At 46.9% G+C, this 17,480-nt stretch overlaps 2 pseudogenes; one reads left to right on the top strand and one right to left on the bottom strand.

Moving 5' to 3' along the window:
• Positions 1-2,146: 2,146 nt before the first annotated feature.
• Positions 2,147-8,308, bottom strand: LOC147960928 (uncharacterized; annotated as a pseudogene).
• A 5,172-nt stretch (positions 8,309-13,480) lies between these two features.
• Positions 13,481-14,593, top strand: LOC147960927 (uncharacterized; annotated as a pseudogene).
• Positions 14,594-17,480: the final 2,887 nt, after the last annotated feature.

Below are 17,480 nucleotides of genomic sequence, written 5' to 3'. Positions count from 1 at the left end.
CCGTGGCATCGTATATTTATTTTTTACGGTGACCATATTGAGTGCTCGATAGTCTATGCATAATCTCAGTGTCCCATCCTTTTTCTTGGCAAATAATACTGGCGAACCCCAAGGTGAGGAGCTGGCTTGTATAAATCCTTTGTCCAGCAATTCTTTTATTTGCTTCTTTAATTCTACTAACTCGGAGGGTGCCATCCTATAGGGTTTCTTGTAGATGGGGGTGGTTCCAGGTGCTAGTTCAATGCTGAATTCTATTTCCCGGTCTGGTGGCATGCCTGGTAGTTCTTCGGGAAAAACGTCGGGGAACTCACATACCACTGGAACTTTGCTTAACTCTGAGGTGTCCACCATGTTCAATCTTGGTTGTCGTGATCCTGGTCTTTCTTGGGCTGCGACTTTTATTGTCTTCCCGTGATGATGAGTGAGGATTACAGTCCGGTTGAAGCAATCGATAAATCCCTTGTTGGTGGTTAACCAATCCATTCCTAGGATAACCTCCAGTCCTTTATTTTCCAATACGATGAGGTTTGCTTGAAATTTTAGTCCTCTGAGCTCAATAACCACACCTTGACAGTAACTCTGAGTGACTTGCTTATACCCAGGGGACTTTATGATCATGGATTTTTCCAAAGGGAGTATCGAAAAAGCATGTTGCAAAGCAAAACTCTTCGAAATGAACGAGTGAGAAGCTCCAGAATCAAACAAAACCGTGGCAGGTATTGTGTTGACAGGGAACGTACCGAGTACGATATCCGGGGCATTTTGTGCTTCCTCCTTGGTCACATGGTTCAGGTGACCCCTCTTGTGATTGTTGTTGTGGTTGAAGTTGTTACGCTTGGGTGCTGAATTGTTGCCATTGTTGTTCGGCTTAGTTTCTTGGCTTTGGGCACTATTTAGCATAGTGTCCTTCCTCCCCACAAGCATAGCAAGTAACACCTGGGCAATACGTAAAATCCTTGTCCCTTGTGTGAAAATTCTTGATTGGGCGCGGAACATTGGTTGTGGGTCGGTTTGCTCCAATCTTCTGAGGGTTAGTCTTGTGCCGGTTGTTGCGAGCATGAGTAACTTGGTCCCTTTTCCTCTTGCGAAATTCCTCCAAGCTGTGGCGCTCAATTTCCAATGTAATGTCCTTGTCCACAAGCATTTTGAAGTCTGGAAAGGTGTGTACGACCAGCTGGCATTTAAGTGCTGGTGCCAGACCATCCAGAAACTTCTCCATCTTTTTGTTCTCCGTCATACGTTCTTCGTTGGCATAACGAGATAATAGGGTAAACTGACTATTGTAGTCAGTCACTATCATGCTTCTCTGCTTGAGGTCGTCAAATTCCCTTTTCTTGATCTTCATAATGCTCCTGGGAATGTGCGCCCCACGAAATCCTTCTTTAAAATCTTCCCATGTGATACTGTTTTCTTCGGGGTGCATGTGTAGGAAATTCTCCCACCATGACGCGGCTGCTCCCGTGAGATAGTGAGGTGCATAAAGTACCTTCTCACGGTCTGAGCATTGTGCAATAATCAGCTACCTCTCAATGTCTCGAAGCCAATCATCAGCCTCAAGAGGTTTATCAGTATGAGAGAACGTTGGGGCACGCGTCTTCTGTAATTCAGACAATTTAGAGTGCTGCTGATAAGGCTCACGATGATTCCCCATATCGATAACATGGTTCATCATTTCCTGGTGCTGTTGCTGGCTTTGCTCATAAAGTCGGCATACTTGAGTAAATGCTGTCTCACTGCCTTGCTGACTTGACTGTCCTTGTGTGAAGTTGTTGCTAGTCTGGGCACCATAATTTTCTTCCAGTGGGTTTGGCATGGAACGCGTCCAGGGACGAGGCATTTTTCACTCTGGGGTAATTTTGCAAACTCATGAGAAAATTGAGTCATAAAAAAATAATTTTGAAAAGGCGGAAATTTTAAGAACTCTCAGATTTTTCAAGATAAACACTAGATCGCGCGTGGAGAAGGACCGCTCAGTACATATCTTACATGCAAGCCTTAATTATACAATACATCACTCAGGATGTGCGTACACATTCCTGACATGTTATTTAGGCTAGTGTACTTCTCTGAGATCCTACATGATGCGCACACAAACTACTACTCACCAAACCTATGTACATATAAACATATCATACAAGCTGGCACATCACACTGTTGCTAGGCGTGCTCAGTCGGAGATGGTGAAGACCTCCTTTGGCCTGCCGAGGGTAAGACCCAGTGGTGCTGGAGACTCAACCTCTTACTCAATTATAGGCTCCAGGCACGAAGTACTAGGTTGTGGAGCTGGCACGGGTGTGGCAGGTGTTGCGGCTCTGACGGGAGTAGGAGCAATGACTTGGTCAAACTCCTCAGTGGTGGGCAGGCGACGAGCGGTGGCTAAGATGGCCGGTGTATATGATGCTGAGGACGAGACAAACGTCAGTGGTGGTGCCATGTGGAGGAGCTCCCTCCTGTTGGCGGAGCAGCCATGGATGGAATCCATGCGAGCAGCTACGAGGTCATCCACGAGGTTGTCGAAAGCTGCCTCTAGTGCCTTGAGGTACTCAACAAGCATCTCAATAGCCTCATCTCTTTCTCCCCTGGTGCAAGCGAATGCATAGTGGCAAGTGTATGGCACGTGGCATGGGAGGTAGCTGTAGCGATGAGTCTTCATTGAAGGAAGAACATCCTGGAGACGAGCTATTGCCTCGTGGGAAGCCGTCTGCATGGCATGCCTCTCCGTAGGCATGGCCCTCCCGACGAACCGGAAGCGGCGGAACTCGGGGCGTCCTCCCTTGAACTGAACTACGGCCAGGTACATGGACAAACTATCACTGAGCTTGTGTCGGTAGAGTGTGAACTCCGGATGGACTGATGGCCCGATCGCGATCTTGGTGATGGAGATGAGGAGTTTGACAAACCCCTTAGGAACATTGGCGAACACCTGTGACTCACAAACGTTGCCCGCCATCTACAAAAGTAGACAAAATCCCGAATAGTCAAATCATAAATTTATGATGACCTACAGAAAATTGCTACAATATGCAGAATAATAAAATAAGCTAATAACCGATTAGCGATCGCACCTAGTGGCTTCCTACAGTCAGCCTGGCTCTGATACCATGTTTGTCACGACCTCCTTTCCAATAAAACATTTATTGAAAAGCCGACCTTTGTATTAACCAGTACAGAAGAATTCTTCTTACTAGCATACAAAACCTTGATACAGAAATCCAGCAGTACTAATATTATACATGGTTGAGCTGAGGATGCTAAACAAATTATTACAAGCACGCCTATATTATACGTCGAGGCGGATATGACACAAGGGTATGGTGGCATAACTACTGACTCGTAATAGAGGTGGTGGTGGATATGTCATAGTGAGGTGGGTGACATGACTCTGAAATCTGACAGCTCATCAAGCGTCGGAGTGAGACTTGATGATTTTTATTTGGGTGGCAGAACCGTGTATAATACAATTGAACAACTCTAGGGTCGCACGTGACTGACTGGGACTCCTCTAGGCGTCGGACTCGCTATCGAACTCTTCATCCATCAGATCGCCTTCGTCAACATCTGGCCAAATCAACAAGCCAGGTGAGTACTTTGAATGTACTCGCAAGACAGTTCGGACATAAGATATAACAAATGTAAAAATGATGCACATGAGTAGGTCAGTATGCACAATCAAATAATAGATTTGCACTGCACGATAAATATGAGGAAATCAGGCGGTAGTCCTCCCGAAATCCCAATAAAAATAACTGAAAACCGATCGGGTGTCTGAAGCGATGCCTCGAAAGGTGGAAACAAATTCAACATGCCGCAGTCGGACGTAGAGGCGACACCACATAAAGGGCTTATATTGAAAAGTAAATAACAGGACGTGCCACAGTCGGGCGACTAGGCGACACCTTGAAAAAGGGCTTAAAATGAAAATAAATAACAATGATGCCACAGTCGGACGTCAGAGCGACATCACATAAAGGGCTTATATCAAAAGTAAATAACAATAATGCCACAGTCAGACGTCTACATGACATCACATAAAGGGCTTATATCAAAAGTAAATAACAATAATGCGACAGTCGGACATCTGCGCGACATCACATAAAGGGCTTATATCAAAAGTAAATAACAATAATGCCAACTCGGACGTCTGAGCGACATCACATAAAGGGCTTATAGTTTATCATTCGAATTTAAGTAGCTCGTGAATTCAAATCATCACAAGGAAATACTCAGCATATAATAATAAACTGGTTAGTCCATTCACATGAATAACCTTCAACCGAGTTTACCACTCTCGGTTGTATGTTTATACTCCGGAGACTATCACCGGGGTTGACACTGAGATTTGACACTGAGACTAACATTGGCACTGGGATGATGTCCAAGTCCTTGATCATGGACATGGATACTCGAATGATTTTGACTCTGCAGAGTTTGTACTCTTTAACCACGGCCAATGGGTTTCAGTAGTCACAAGGACTAGTTCCATTTACGGTGTTTTAGAAGAAACACGTCTAACCAGTACACACCCATTCCACATTCCATTGCCAGGGATCATCCTCGGTGACGTTGAAGAAAAACCTTAAGACGGGGAGGCTACAACCTCGAATAGCATGGGATCTAATTTATATCGCGCGCTCTAAGGGGAGCCCCCTCTCGGTCCCAACCGGAAGCACCCATGCCCCCTGACCGGATGACTGGCTTTAATCCAGGGCCATGGAACCCTCATCGCGGTCCGTCTGTTTGGTGTGTACCAGGAAAGAGGTTTGCAACTTACTAAACCGCACTCTTTGCAGAAAACATGTGGCAGCACGAAGGGGAAACAAACGGGATCGAGACTTGACCCACGTTAAAAACTGGAGTTCAAGTTTGGCATAAAACTGGCATGCTTCAACAATACCAGCCTGCAACCTATCATGTCACCACATGATCGTGTTATCTTATCATCATAAGAACACATCAACTTCGAAGCTCACCAGTAGCTTGCCTTGCATGTACATAACATTCACAAATGCTTATATAGACATGCCATGAGAAAACTACTCGAGCAAACATGCAAAATACTCATCATATCAAAGCTTCAAACATGCTTGCCTGGTTCGGAGAAGTCGGAGTCTAGCTCGGCGAAGTACGCATCTCCTTTACTCCTCCCGGTATCTACGTATTTAAAGAAAAACCGGATACTACATAAATATCGTGTGTGCACAAAAAGTATCCCAAATATTTTTCAAATAACTATAAAAAAAACTAGACAGAAATATAAAGATGACAGAAAAGGTTTCAAGTTAAAATCATCTTTTGTTTAAAAGTTATAAGAGTATTAGTCCAGGGACCTTTCTGTAATGAAACAGAAAGTTTTCAGGGCTTATTTTATAAAAACAGGAAATGTTTCAGCCTAGAATACGTCAGTCCAGGGGGAAGACGTGTTTTGCCCGAAGGCGTTTTTAGAAAACGTTTCAAAAAGAAGAAAAAGCTGACGGGGAGGTCCCACCCGTCGGGTTTGAAAACTGAAACAGAGTGCTGGTGCCCGAGGGCCGCGGTGGTCGCCGGCGGTGATCCACGGCGAGGCAGGGTGATCGGGGGTTACCAACGTGTTCACCGTGTTCTCCCGCACCTGTGGGTGGTGGAGTTGAGCGTCGGTGAGCACCACGTCGACGGTGGCCCTAACTCCGGCGGACGGTGGTTCGGGAGTTGGTGGATCTCGCCGGGGAGAGCTGCAAAGATCGAATTGAGGGTCGGGTTAGGGTACTGGGTGCACTAGGGGTTTGCTGACGTGGTTTGGGAGGCCGGGGTGGCCTCACCTGACTGAATCAAGCCGGAGCCCGAAGCGGAACGGGGCAGCCGGAGTCGGGGAAGGTGACCTCCTCAGGGTCCTTCTAGTGGCTAGGCGGGGCTCTGGTGAGGTGGAGGTGTGGCGCTGGGTCGAGAACGAGCTCGGGGGCTCCTTTTATAGCCGATCCGAGGCGGTGGCCGTGAACGGGATAACGCCGGCGATGATTACCGCGAGGGTTCACTTGTTCCGTTCAAGTGCTAAGCTTGGCCTGCCTTGGGTGTTACTCTACGTTCCCGATGGAACGGCTCACGGGATTCGTCGGCGGCAGAGAGCACGCGCCGTGCTGCTCAGGCCACGGCGACGGTGCCGCAGCGCGCACAGGCAAGCGGACAGCCACGCGGAGGCCACGGGTGGCTTGGGCGGTGCTGGACGGCGCCGAAAGGTGGTGCCGATCCCTGCTGGCCGCCACGGGTGGCTCTGCCATCGCAGAAGCTACCGGCGTCGGCGAGACGCGTCACCACCGACGATGGTGCCCCTCCAAACGAGTGTGCGGCGCTCTGGATAAGGAGGGGGAACAGTGAGCAAGGATCCAAGGAGGCTACTAGCAAGATCGTCGACGGGTTCTGACGAAACGACACTGTCGCCTGATCCCAAACACTAAATCTCTGAACTTTCCTGAATCTAGACAGAAACAGTGCATGCCAGGTGTTCGATGTAATGATTTTGGCATGTGGAAAAATTTTCTAGAGCTGATCTTTGGTGAGGTGGCCTCTTGGTGTATCGGGAAGCTGCATGAATTATCTCAGAATTTTTGGAAAAAGAAAAATATGAATTTCACCAAAAATGGCATTTCTGGTCCAAACATGCAGTGGACAAAATTTTAAATATTTGAACTGAGGCCAAGTGGATCTTGATGGGTCTAGGTTGAGGGTACTAAGGACTAGTTAGAGGAGTTGGTTTTGGATCAAAACTGAAAAGAAATTTGGTACTTCCTTTGCAAATCACCTAGGCCCATAAATAATGGCAGAAATAGTTTTTGAGGAAAATGAATTGAATAAAAGCCAAATATGGCTTGAGACTTGCTGGAGATGCGAGTCCTGACTTGATCCAAGGCAGGGAGGGGTTTTGGAAGGCTATGTCAAAAAGTGACATGGCAAAAGAGGAAATTTTGAATGGGGAAAAGAATAAACCCATAACTCCTAGGGTTTGTTTTTAATAGAAGAAATTTCAAAAATGAATTTCAGTAGAGGCAAGACAAAAATGAAAAGCTCTCAAGGCCAAAAATCAAGGTTGAGAAGAGTACAAAAATATTTGTCATAAAATTTTTTGAGGGGGAGAGGGTTTAAGAAATTTTTTAAATAGCTTCCTCCAAATCACATAAAGATTTTGATAAAAACCAAATTGAAATTTTTGGAGTGTCACATAGTAGGAGCCATCAAGCCTAACGGCGACGACACAGAGGAACTCCCAATGAAAGCACCAATTTCGGTGTCAAAACCGGCGGATCTCGGGTAGGGGATCCCGAACTGTGCGTCTAGGCCGGATCGTAACAGGAGGCAGGGGACACGATGTTTTACCCAGGTTCGGGCCCTCTTGATGGAGGTAAAACCCTACGTCCTGCTTGATTGATATTGATGATATGGGTAGTACAAGAGTAGATCTACCATGAGATCAGAGAGGCTAAACCCTAGAAGCTAGCCTATGGTATGATTGTATGTTATGGTTGTTGTCCTACGGACTAAAACCCCTCGGTTTATATAGACACCGGAGAGGGTTAGGGTTACACAAGGTCAGTTACAAAGGAGGAGATATCCATATCCGTATTACCTAGCTTGCCTTCCACGCCAAGTAGAGTCCCATCCGGACACGAGACAAAGTCTTCAATCTTGTATCTTCATATTCTAACAGTCCGGCCAATGGAGATAGTCCGGCTGTCCGGAGACCCCCTAATCCGGGACTCCCTCAGCCTTCATCGCGGCTTTTCGCTTGTTGTCGCTTTGCTGCTGGCGCCGACTGGTATCACCAGCCGGGGGTCCAAGGAGCGTGAGGAGCCACCTTGCCAGATGCATCAAATTGAATTTCCGTCTTCATGGAGGAATCGGCAGTGGCGTATTTGTCTACTATGATCAGCAGCTCGTCAAGGGTTGTCAGCTCGTCACAGAGGAGCCGGTGTTTGAGCAAAGTGCCTTCTCTGCACCCGGCCACGAAGTACTCGATGGCCTGCACCTCGTGCATGCCCTCGCAAAAGTTTTGTAGCTCGGGCCAACGCATGAGGTTGTCACGAGTCGATTTGTTGGGGTCTTGGATGCACAAGGAGAGTTGGCGAGGCTTGGGCGGCCGCTTGTACGTGTTGGTGAAGTTGCGGACGAAGGCCTCAGTGAAATCTACCCAGCTATTGATGCTGCAGGGCTTCAGGCTATTCAACCATGTCCGGCCGGTACCCTGGAGCATGAGTGGAACGTACTTCATGGCAACACGCTTGTTGCCATTTGCAATGCTGACGGTAGTGGAGTAGTCGACCAGCCAGTCCTCCTGCTTCATGGAGCCGGTATACTTGGGCGTATCTCTTGGGAGCGTGAACCCTTTGGGGAAGGGCTCATCTCTGATGCGAGGGCCGAAGCAAGTCGGGCCCAGAGCATCTTCTTCTTCTAGCCAGGGATCGGTTGAGACCATCGATTCGGTGGCGGCAATCATTCTCTCTGATTCCTTCTAGGGGGCCAAGCCGGCCTCCAAGACTCGGATGATCGATAGGCGGCGGAGACATGCGCTTTTCTCTGTGTTGGGGAGGCTGGTAGCCAACTGGTCGTTCCACCGCACGAGGGCGGCCGTCTTGGTCGCGCTCGATGGTGATGTGCGTCCGACTGTGGCTGGCAGCCGGCTCCTTGTCTCGTCGTACGTGGTTGCCGTCAGTCGGCGTCCAGGATGTTGTGCCATGCTCCTGGCGGGGAGGCGGGTAGTCGTTCTGCCGCTTGAGGTCCCCGACGCGGCAGCCGTTTTCTTGCTGCTTGGCATCCGCATCGATGAGTCGCTGGACGTGCTCCGGCATGTGGCGACGCTCGTCGCCCTCAAGGTTTTCCAGCTCATCCGCTGCCGCTTGGACATCTCGTATATTCTCTATAGGCATGGCGTAGACGGGGCGATCGGCCACGAACATGCTGGCAATGGCCACACTGTGCTGCCGGACCATACCGATGTGGCTGGGTCCGCCAGGAGCTGGCGTGCCGCCAACAGCGCAGTCCATCTCGCACTGATAAGCCTCTGAAAGCCATCTCATGCCAGCTAGCTTCTTGGCGCTCTCGACAAGCTGGACGCGACGGGCTTCCAGCGTCTCGGCGTTGGCGTCTTCTGCGATGGGTGTGGACGAGTCTTGCAGCGTTGCTTGGAGCTGGTCTCGGGCACCGGGAACTCCATCGTGGCTGATGACGAGCACCTCTGTGATGGCGCTGCCGCCGCTGTCGGCTCAGGGGAGAGGATCATCAACGATCACCACGTTGGTAGGCAATTTGTTGAGAGACGCCGTGTCGGAGTCGACGAGCATTGGGTTGGTGGAGCCGACCGACTCGAAGTCGATGGCCGACTCGTTGGCGACGTGGAGCTGGTCAAGGAAGCTGACGAGGAGGCTCTATGGGCCGTCGTTGCCTGCGTCGGATGCAGGCTAGTCGGAGAGGCGGATCTCTCCAACAAGGTTGGCGAGGCAGCTTGCCACGCAGGCGACCTCCACGCCAAGCAACACATCAGTGAAAACGCCATCCGTTGTGCCTGGCTGGCTGCGCTCAGCAGGGAGGAAGAGGGTTCCTGTCCAGAATAGATCTCCGGACGACGGTGCACCTAGCCCCACGGTGGGCGCCAAATGTCGGGGGTTTGGTGCCACATATGCCAAAGGATGGCTAATCATGATGGGGGCTAGTAAGACGTTGCCGGTGCCAGGAAACGGGATGAGGCGAAGACATGCACGACAGTGAATGTCGGTGTCAAAACCGGCGGATCTCGGGTAGGGGGTCCCAAACTGTGCGTCTAAGGCGGATGGTAACAGGAGGCAGGGGACACGATGTTTACCAAGGTTCGGGCCCTCTTGATGGAGGTAATACCCTACGTCCTGCTTGATTGTTCTTGATGATATGAGTATTACAAGAGTTGATCTACCACGAGATCATAGAGGCTAAACCCTAGAAGCTAGCCTATGGTACGATTGTATCTTGTCCTACGGACTAAGCCCTCCGGTTTATATAGACACCGGAGGGGGCTAGGGTTACACAGAGTCGGTTACAAGGGAGGAGATCTACACATCCGTATTGCCTAGCTTGCCTTCCACGCCAAGGAGAGTCACTAGTAGAAAACAGGGCTTTGGTCCAGGCCGGGTCAGCCCATTAGTCCCGGTTCAGTCTAGAACCGGGACCAATGTGGGCATTGGTCCCGGTTCATGAGCCCAGGGGGCCGGCCGGGCCACGTGGGCCATTGGTCCCGGTTCATCTGGACCTTTTGGTCCCGGTTGGTGGGATGAACCGGGACCAATGGGCCTCGCTCCTGGCCCACCACCATTGGTCCCGGTTGGTGGCTTGAACCGGGACCAAAGGCTCCCTTTTCGGCCCAGTTCATGCCACCAACCGGGACCAATGAGGTGCCTATATATACCCCCTCGCGCAAGAGCAGAGCACAGTGCTCTTTTTTTTCTGGCCGAGGGGGAGAGGGCTTTGTGGTGCTCTAGCTCACCTCCTATGCACATGAGGTGTTCGATGGAATGCCCGAGCCACACTACTTAAGCTTTCTCCTCTCGAAGCTCGACCTCCAAGGTCCATTTTCCTCGAGATTTGTCTAGATTTAGCAGTCTATCACGCCCCGTCCCCGTCTTCACCGCCGTCGATCACCCGCGCCGATCTCATCACCGACACCACCGTGGTAAGCCTCTTGTTCTTATCTTCTTTCTGAAAGGAAAAATATTCTTACTTGTATGTTAAGATAGATACTTGTATCATTTTCTTACATTTATTATTGCATCTTATATAGTGCGATGGTTTTGGTATCCGCCCCCGTCGGCCCTCGTCCTGTCTATGATTCGGATGTGGTATGTATATTATCTTTATAACTATTGGTTCATTTATTGTTTATGAAAATTATGCCGACCAACGTGACATAGATTTTATTTATCTAGGATGTATGTGAATCGGAAATGCCAACCGACCCTATTGTCGAGAGGTTAAATTTAGTTGAAGAAGAAAACAATTTGTTGAAGGAAAAAATAAAAAAAATTGAGGAGGAGAAGATGATATTGGAGTTGCATGTTGCGGATGTCATCGATGATCACAAGATCAAGATGGATGCAATGCACTTGAAGATTAGAAAGATTAGAAAATATGCCATTCATACCGAGGCTTGGTATCATTATGCCGTTGGATCAATTGTTACCTTGGTTGCGATTATGATCACATTTGTTTTCGCATTGAAATATTTTACATAGTTTCAATGTATGGTTTAATTAATTAGATGCTCTGGAGAGCTATATGTTGTTAGATGAGAACTATGTATGCACTTTGGTTTTAATGTGATGATGAACTTCTATTAATTTGGACACTTAATTATATATAATGCACGCAGATGAACCGGCAATGGATGTACGGTGACAGACACACCCGCGAGTACATTAAGGGCGTGCATGAGTTTCTCGATGCGGCTGAGGCAAACAAGCAGAATGGTTTTATGTGTTGTCCATGCACTGAATGTGGGAATACGAGGTCTTACTCTAACCGGAAAATCCTTCACTCCCACCTGCTTTACAAGGGTTTCATGCCACACTATAATGTTTGGACGAGGCATGGAGAAATAGGGGTTATGATGGAAGACGGCGAAGAAGAAGAGTACGATGACAACTATGTGCCCCCTGAATACGGTGATGCTGCAACGGGGGGAGCTGGTGAAGATCAAGAGGAACCAGACGATGTGCCCAATGATGCTGCCATGGGTGAAGCTGCTGAAGATCAAGAGGAACCAGACGATGTGCCCGATGATGATGATCTCCGCCGGATCATTATTGATGCAAGGACACAATGCATTAGTCAAAAGGAGAAGCTGAAGTTCGATCGCATGTTAGAGGATCACAAAAAATGGTTATACCCCAATTGCGAAGATGGCAACACAAAGCTCGGTATCGTACTGGAATTGCTGCAGTGGAAGGTAGAGAATGCTGTGGCTGACAAAGGATTTGAGAAGCTACTGAAAATATTGAAGAAGATGCTTCCAAAGGATAACGAATTGCCCGACAGTACATACGCAGCAAAGAAGGTCGTATGCCCTCTAGGATTGGAGGTGGAGAAGATACATGCATGCCCTAATGACTGCATCCTCTACCGCGGTGCATACAAGGATCTAAACGCATGCCCGGTTTGCGGTGCATTGCGGTATAAGATCAGACGAGATGACCCTGGTGATGTTGACGGCGAGCCCCCAAGGAAGAGGGTTCCTGCGAAGGTGATGTGGTATGCTCCTATAATACCACGGTTGAAACGTCTGTTCAAAAACGAAGAGCATGCCAAGTTGATGCGATGGCACAGTGAGAACCGAAAAAAAGATGGGAAGTTGAGAGCACCCGCTGACAGGTCGCAGTGGAGAAAAATCGAGAGAAAGTACTAGGATGAGTTTGCAAAGCACCCAAGGAATATATGGTTTGCTTTAAGCGCGGATGGCATTAATACTTTAGTTGATGTGTTCCTAAGGCCATTAGTTGAAGAACTTTTACAGCTTTGGAATGGAAACGGTGTACGTACGGGGGATGAGCACAGACAGGAGGAATTTGACCTTAAGGCCTTGCTGTTCGTGACCATCAATGATTGGCCCGCTCTCAGTAACCTTTCAGGACAGACAAACAAAGGATACCACGCATGCACGCACTGTTTAGATGACATTGAAATTATATACTTGGACAAATGTAGAAAGAATGTGTACCTGGGCCATCGTCGATTTCTTCCGACCAACCATCAATGTCGAAAGAAAGGCAAGCATTTCAAAGGCGATGCAGATCACCGGAAGAAGCCCGACATGCGCACCGGTGATCACGTGCTTGCTATGGTCAATGATTTACACTACGTAATCTTTGGAAAGGGTCCCGGTGGACTAGCTGTTCCGAATGACGCTGAGGGACACGCACCCATGTGGAAGAAGAAATCTATATTTTGGGACCTACCCTACTGGAAAGACCTAGAGGTCCGCTCCTCAATCGACGTGATGCACGTGACGAAGAACCTTTGCGTGAACCTGCTAGGCTTCTTGGGCGTGTATGGGAAGACAAAAGATACACCTGAGGAACGGGAGGACCTGCAATGTTTGCATGAAAAAGATGGCATGCCTCCGAAGCAGTATAAAGGTCCTGCCAGCTACGCTCTTACGAAAGAAGAGAAAGAAATCTTCTTTGAATGCCTGCTCGGTATGAAGGTCACGACTGGCTTCTCGTCGAATATAAAGGGAATAATATATATACCAGAGAAAAAGTTTCAGAACCTAAAGTCTCATGACTGCCACGTGATTATGACGCAACTGCTTCCGGTTGCATTGAGGGGGCTTCTACCGGAAAACGTCCGATTAGCCATTGTGAATCTATGTGCATTCCTCAATGCAATCTCTCAGAAGGTGATCGATCCAGAAATCATACCAAGGCTAAGGAGTGATGTGGCGCAATGTCTTGTCAGTTTCGAGTTGGTGTTCCCACCATCCTTCTTCAATATCATGACGCACGTCCTAGTTCATCTAGTCGACGAGATTGTCATCCTGGGGCCCGTATTTCTACACAATATGTTCCCCTTTGAGAGGTTCATGGGAGTCCTAAAGAAATATGTCCGTAACCGCGCTAGGCCAGAAGGAAGCATCTCCATGGGCCATAAAACAGAGGATGTTATCGGGTTTTGTGTTGACTTCATTCTTGGCCTTAACAAGATAGGTCTCCCTAAATCGCGGTATGAGGGGAGACTGACTGGAAAACGCACTCTTGGAAGAGACTCAATAATATGCAGGGACAGATATTCTTGGTCTCAAGCACACTACACAGTTCTACAGAACTCTACCTTGGTGACCCCGTATGTCGATGAACAAAAGAACAGTCTGCGCTCCAAACACCCGGAGTAGTGCGACGACTGGATTACATGTGAACACATCAGGACTTTCAGCAGTTGGTTGGAAACACGTCTCAGAGGTGACAACACTATTTGTGATGAGGTGTACTTGTTGTCTAGGGGACCAACTTTGACTATATTAACTTACAAAGGATACGAGATAAATGGGAATACATTTTACACGATCGCCCAAGATCAAAAGAGCACCAACCAAAACAGCGTTGTCCGCTTTGATGCAGCAACCGAGAGCGGAAAGGATACATATTATGGTTACATAGTGGACATATGGGAACTTGACTACGGACCTGATTTTAAGGTCCCTTTGTTTAAGTGCAAATGGGTCAATCTGTTAGGCGGCGGGGTACAGGTAGACCCACAGTACGGAATGACAACAGTGGATCTGAAAAATCTTGGGTACACTGACGAACCGTTCGTCCTAGCCAATGATGTGGCACAGGTTATCTATGTGAAGGACATGTCTACCAAACCGAGAAAAAGAAAAGATAAGGAAGCGAATACATCATACGATGAGCCAAAGCGCCACATAGTTCTTTCAGGAAAAAGGGACATCCTGGGAGTGGACGGCAAGACAGACATGTCTGAAGATTATGAAAAGTTTCATGAAATTCCTCCCTTCAATGTCAAGGATGACCCAAGCATCCTGATAAACAATGAAGATTATCCATGGTTACGGCGCAATAAGCAAATGACACAAGCAAAGAAAAAGTGAAGACTTTCTCCCGCAACTATTATGATGATACCATGCCAAATTTGTAACAGACGAACATGCTACCATTGTCCGTTTTGTACATGCACATGCTACGTGGGTGAAATTATGATACCATCCCAACTTTCAACTTTTTCAGAGTTCATTTGAAATGCTTTCATGTCTTATGGTTCAAGGTTTTATGTGTTGAGGCAAATGGATCAATATGTCAGGAGGCGGGGTACAGGTAGACCCACAGTACGGTATGACAACAGTGGATCTAAACAATCTTGGGTACACAGACGAACCATTCGTCCTAGCCAATGATGTGGCGCAGTTATTGTCCGAAACTTTGATACTTCGAAAGTGATTGTCCATCTTTTACACGAAGTGCATCAAGTTTTTGTCGTATCCCTCTCTACTTTTTGAAACATGCTATGTGGGTGAAATGATGATACCATGCCAACTTTCAACCTTTTCAAAGTTCATTTTTAAATGCATTCCAATTTCAGAGTCATTTAGCTCAAAGAATGAATTAATAGCAAACAGAATGAACTACAAAACTTTTATGAAAATAAAAACAATCAATTAAAATATTATGTTATGATCAACTAAAATAAAACTATAATATTCTTCAATAGCAAAAAGAATATAATTTTTGTGACCTAAAATCAAACTATAAGTATTTAATTCTAAGTATAAATAAAAAATAAATAGCAAAAAGGAAAAAAATCTATTTTTATAGTAAAGTTATTCATAAACTAGTGATTCACACAAATTTTAAAAAATACAAATTTAAACTATTCAAAATTTTAAACCTAATGGCACTAACAGAAAGTTTATAATTTTTGTGACCTAAAATCAACAAGAAATGACGAAAAAACTATAAGTATTTAGTTGTAAGCATAAATAAAAAATAAATAGAAAAAAATTCTATTTTTATAGTAAAGTTATTCATAAACTAGTGATTCACACAAATTTTTAAAAATTCAAATTTAAACTATTCAAAATTTAAAACTAATGGCACTAACAGAAAGTTTATAATTTTTGTGACCTAAAAGCAAAAAGAAATCACTAAATCACTAATGGCACTAACAGAAAGTATTTAGTTTTAAGTAGAAATAAAAAAAATATAAAACCAAAAAAATGTAGAAATAAAAAAGAAAAAACCAAAAAAAATGCCACCTACTAGGCCTCCACGGCCTGAATACGACTAGAAACCCTACATGGGCCAAGATTCAGGCCCGTAGAAGGCCCAATAGGCCCACAGGTAGTAGCAAGTTTAGGCCCGAAAGCCTGCATTAGAGAGGAGCTCGAATGGGGAGGCACACCAGCGCTTATAAACAAGTGCCGGCGCCCTTCAGCTAGCGATGTGGGACTAAACTTTTGGGCGCGGGGCAGCACAAGGCCATTGGTCCCGGTTGGTGGCACCAACCGGGACTAAAGGGGGCATTGGTCACGGTTGGTGCCACCAACCGGGACCAAAGGCCGCCGCTTCCCGCCATTTGGGCTGCTGAAAATTGGCCTTTAGTCCCAGTTCGTGGCACCAACCGGGACCAAAGGGGGGCATTGGTCACGGTTCGTGCCAGGAACCGGGACCATTGCTCTGGGTATATAAGGTAGCACTTGTGAAAATTTCGCCAACCGCTCCCATTCGCCCCCGACGCCCCCAGGCCGTTCGTCGTCATCGTCGCCGCCCCGATCGAGCCCGTCGTCGCCCGCTCCCCCTCGTCGTCGCCCCGCGCCGCCGCAGGCCTTGTCCCCGTCGCTGCTTGCGCCGTCGCCGGCCTCCTCCTCGTCACTGCGTGTGCCATCTCCAGCCCCCTCCCCGTCGCCCCGCGCCGCGTCGCCGGCCTCCCCCGCACCATCGTCCCTGCCCCGCCCGTCGCCGTCGCCCCTGCCCCGCCCGTCGTCGTCGCCCCGCCCCGCCCGTCACCGTCGCCCCGCCCGTCACCGTCGCCGTCCCCCTGCCCGTTGGTCCGGCCGGCGCCCCTCCCCTGTTTTTTATATATTATATATGCTTGTGTATATTGCCTCTTTGTGTGTATTATGCATATATGTATTGTGTATATTGCTTCTTTTCAGATTTTTTTTCATATATATGTTTGTATTTTGTATTTTTCTTTTTTATAAAAATGTATATATGTTTTTATGTTCTCTGTGTATATATGTTCATATATGCAAAAGTTAGGTTTAAATATCTAGAAAAGGATTATCTATATATGTTCTCTGATTTAGTACATTTTAGGTTACTTTCATTTTTAGAAAAAATTTATATATTTAGGAGAGGAAAAAGGAAAATAAGAAGAGGAAAAAGGAGAAGAAGAGGAGAGGAAGAAAAGTAAGAGGAGAAGAAGAAAGGAATAGAGGAGAAGAAGAAAAAATAGAAATTTTTTTCTATTTTTTCTTCTTCTCCTCTATTCCTTTCTTCTTCTCCTCTTTTTTTTTCTTCTTTTTTTTCTTCGATCTTCTCCCCCTCCCGATAGGAAAGTTTTATATAGAAAGTTACAATTTTAGAAAAGTTTTATATATGCAAAAGTTACAATTTCAGAAAAAGAAGGATAGGAAAGAAGAAAATAAGAAGAGGAAAGAAAGAAGAAGAGGAGAGGAAAAGAAGAGGAGAAATAAATAAGAAGAAGAAAAAAGAAGAAAAAGAAGAGGAGAAGAAGAAAGGAATAGTGGAGATTCTATTTTCTCTTCTTCTCCACTATTCCTTTCTTCTTCTCCTCTTTTTTTTCTTCTTTTTTTTCTTCGATCTTCTCCTCTAGCTATTCCTTTCTTCTTCTCCTCTATTTTCTTCTTCTTCTTCTTCTTCTTCTTCTTCTTAATTTTTATCGGGAACGAGGGTGTCGAGGATCGCCGAGGGGTCGAGGGTCGGGAACTAGGGTAGAGGGTCGAGGGTCGTTAAGGG

Source organism: Triticum urartu, chromosome 7A, assembly GCF_056163025.1.
Source record: "Triticum urartu cultivar PI428250 chromosome 7A, HENAU_Tu73, whole genome shotgun sequence".
NCBI lineage: Eukaryota > Viridiplantae > Streptophyta > Magnoliopsida > Poales > Poaceae > Triticum > Triticum urartu.
Note: the sequence above shows the minus strand (reverse complement) of the source record. Positions and strands in the feature narration are given on the sequence as shown.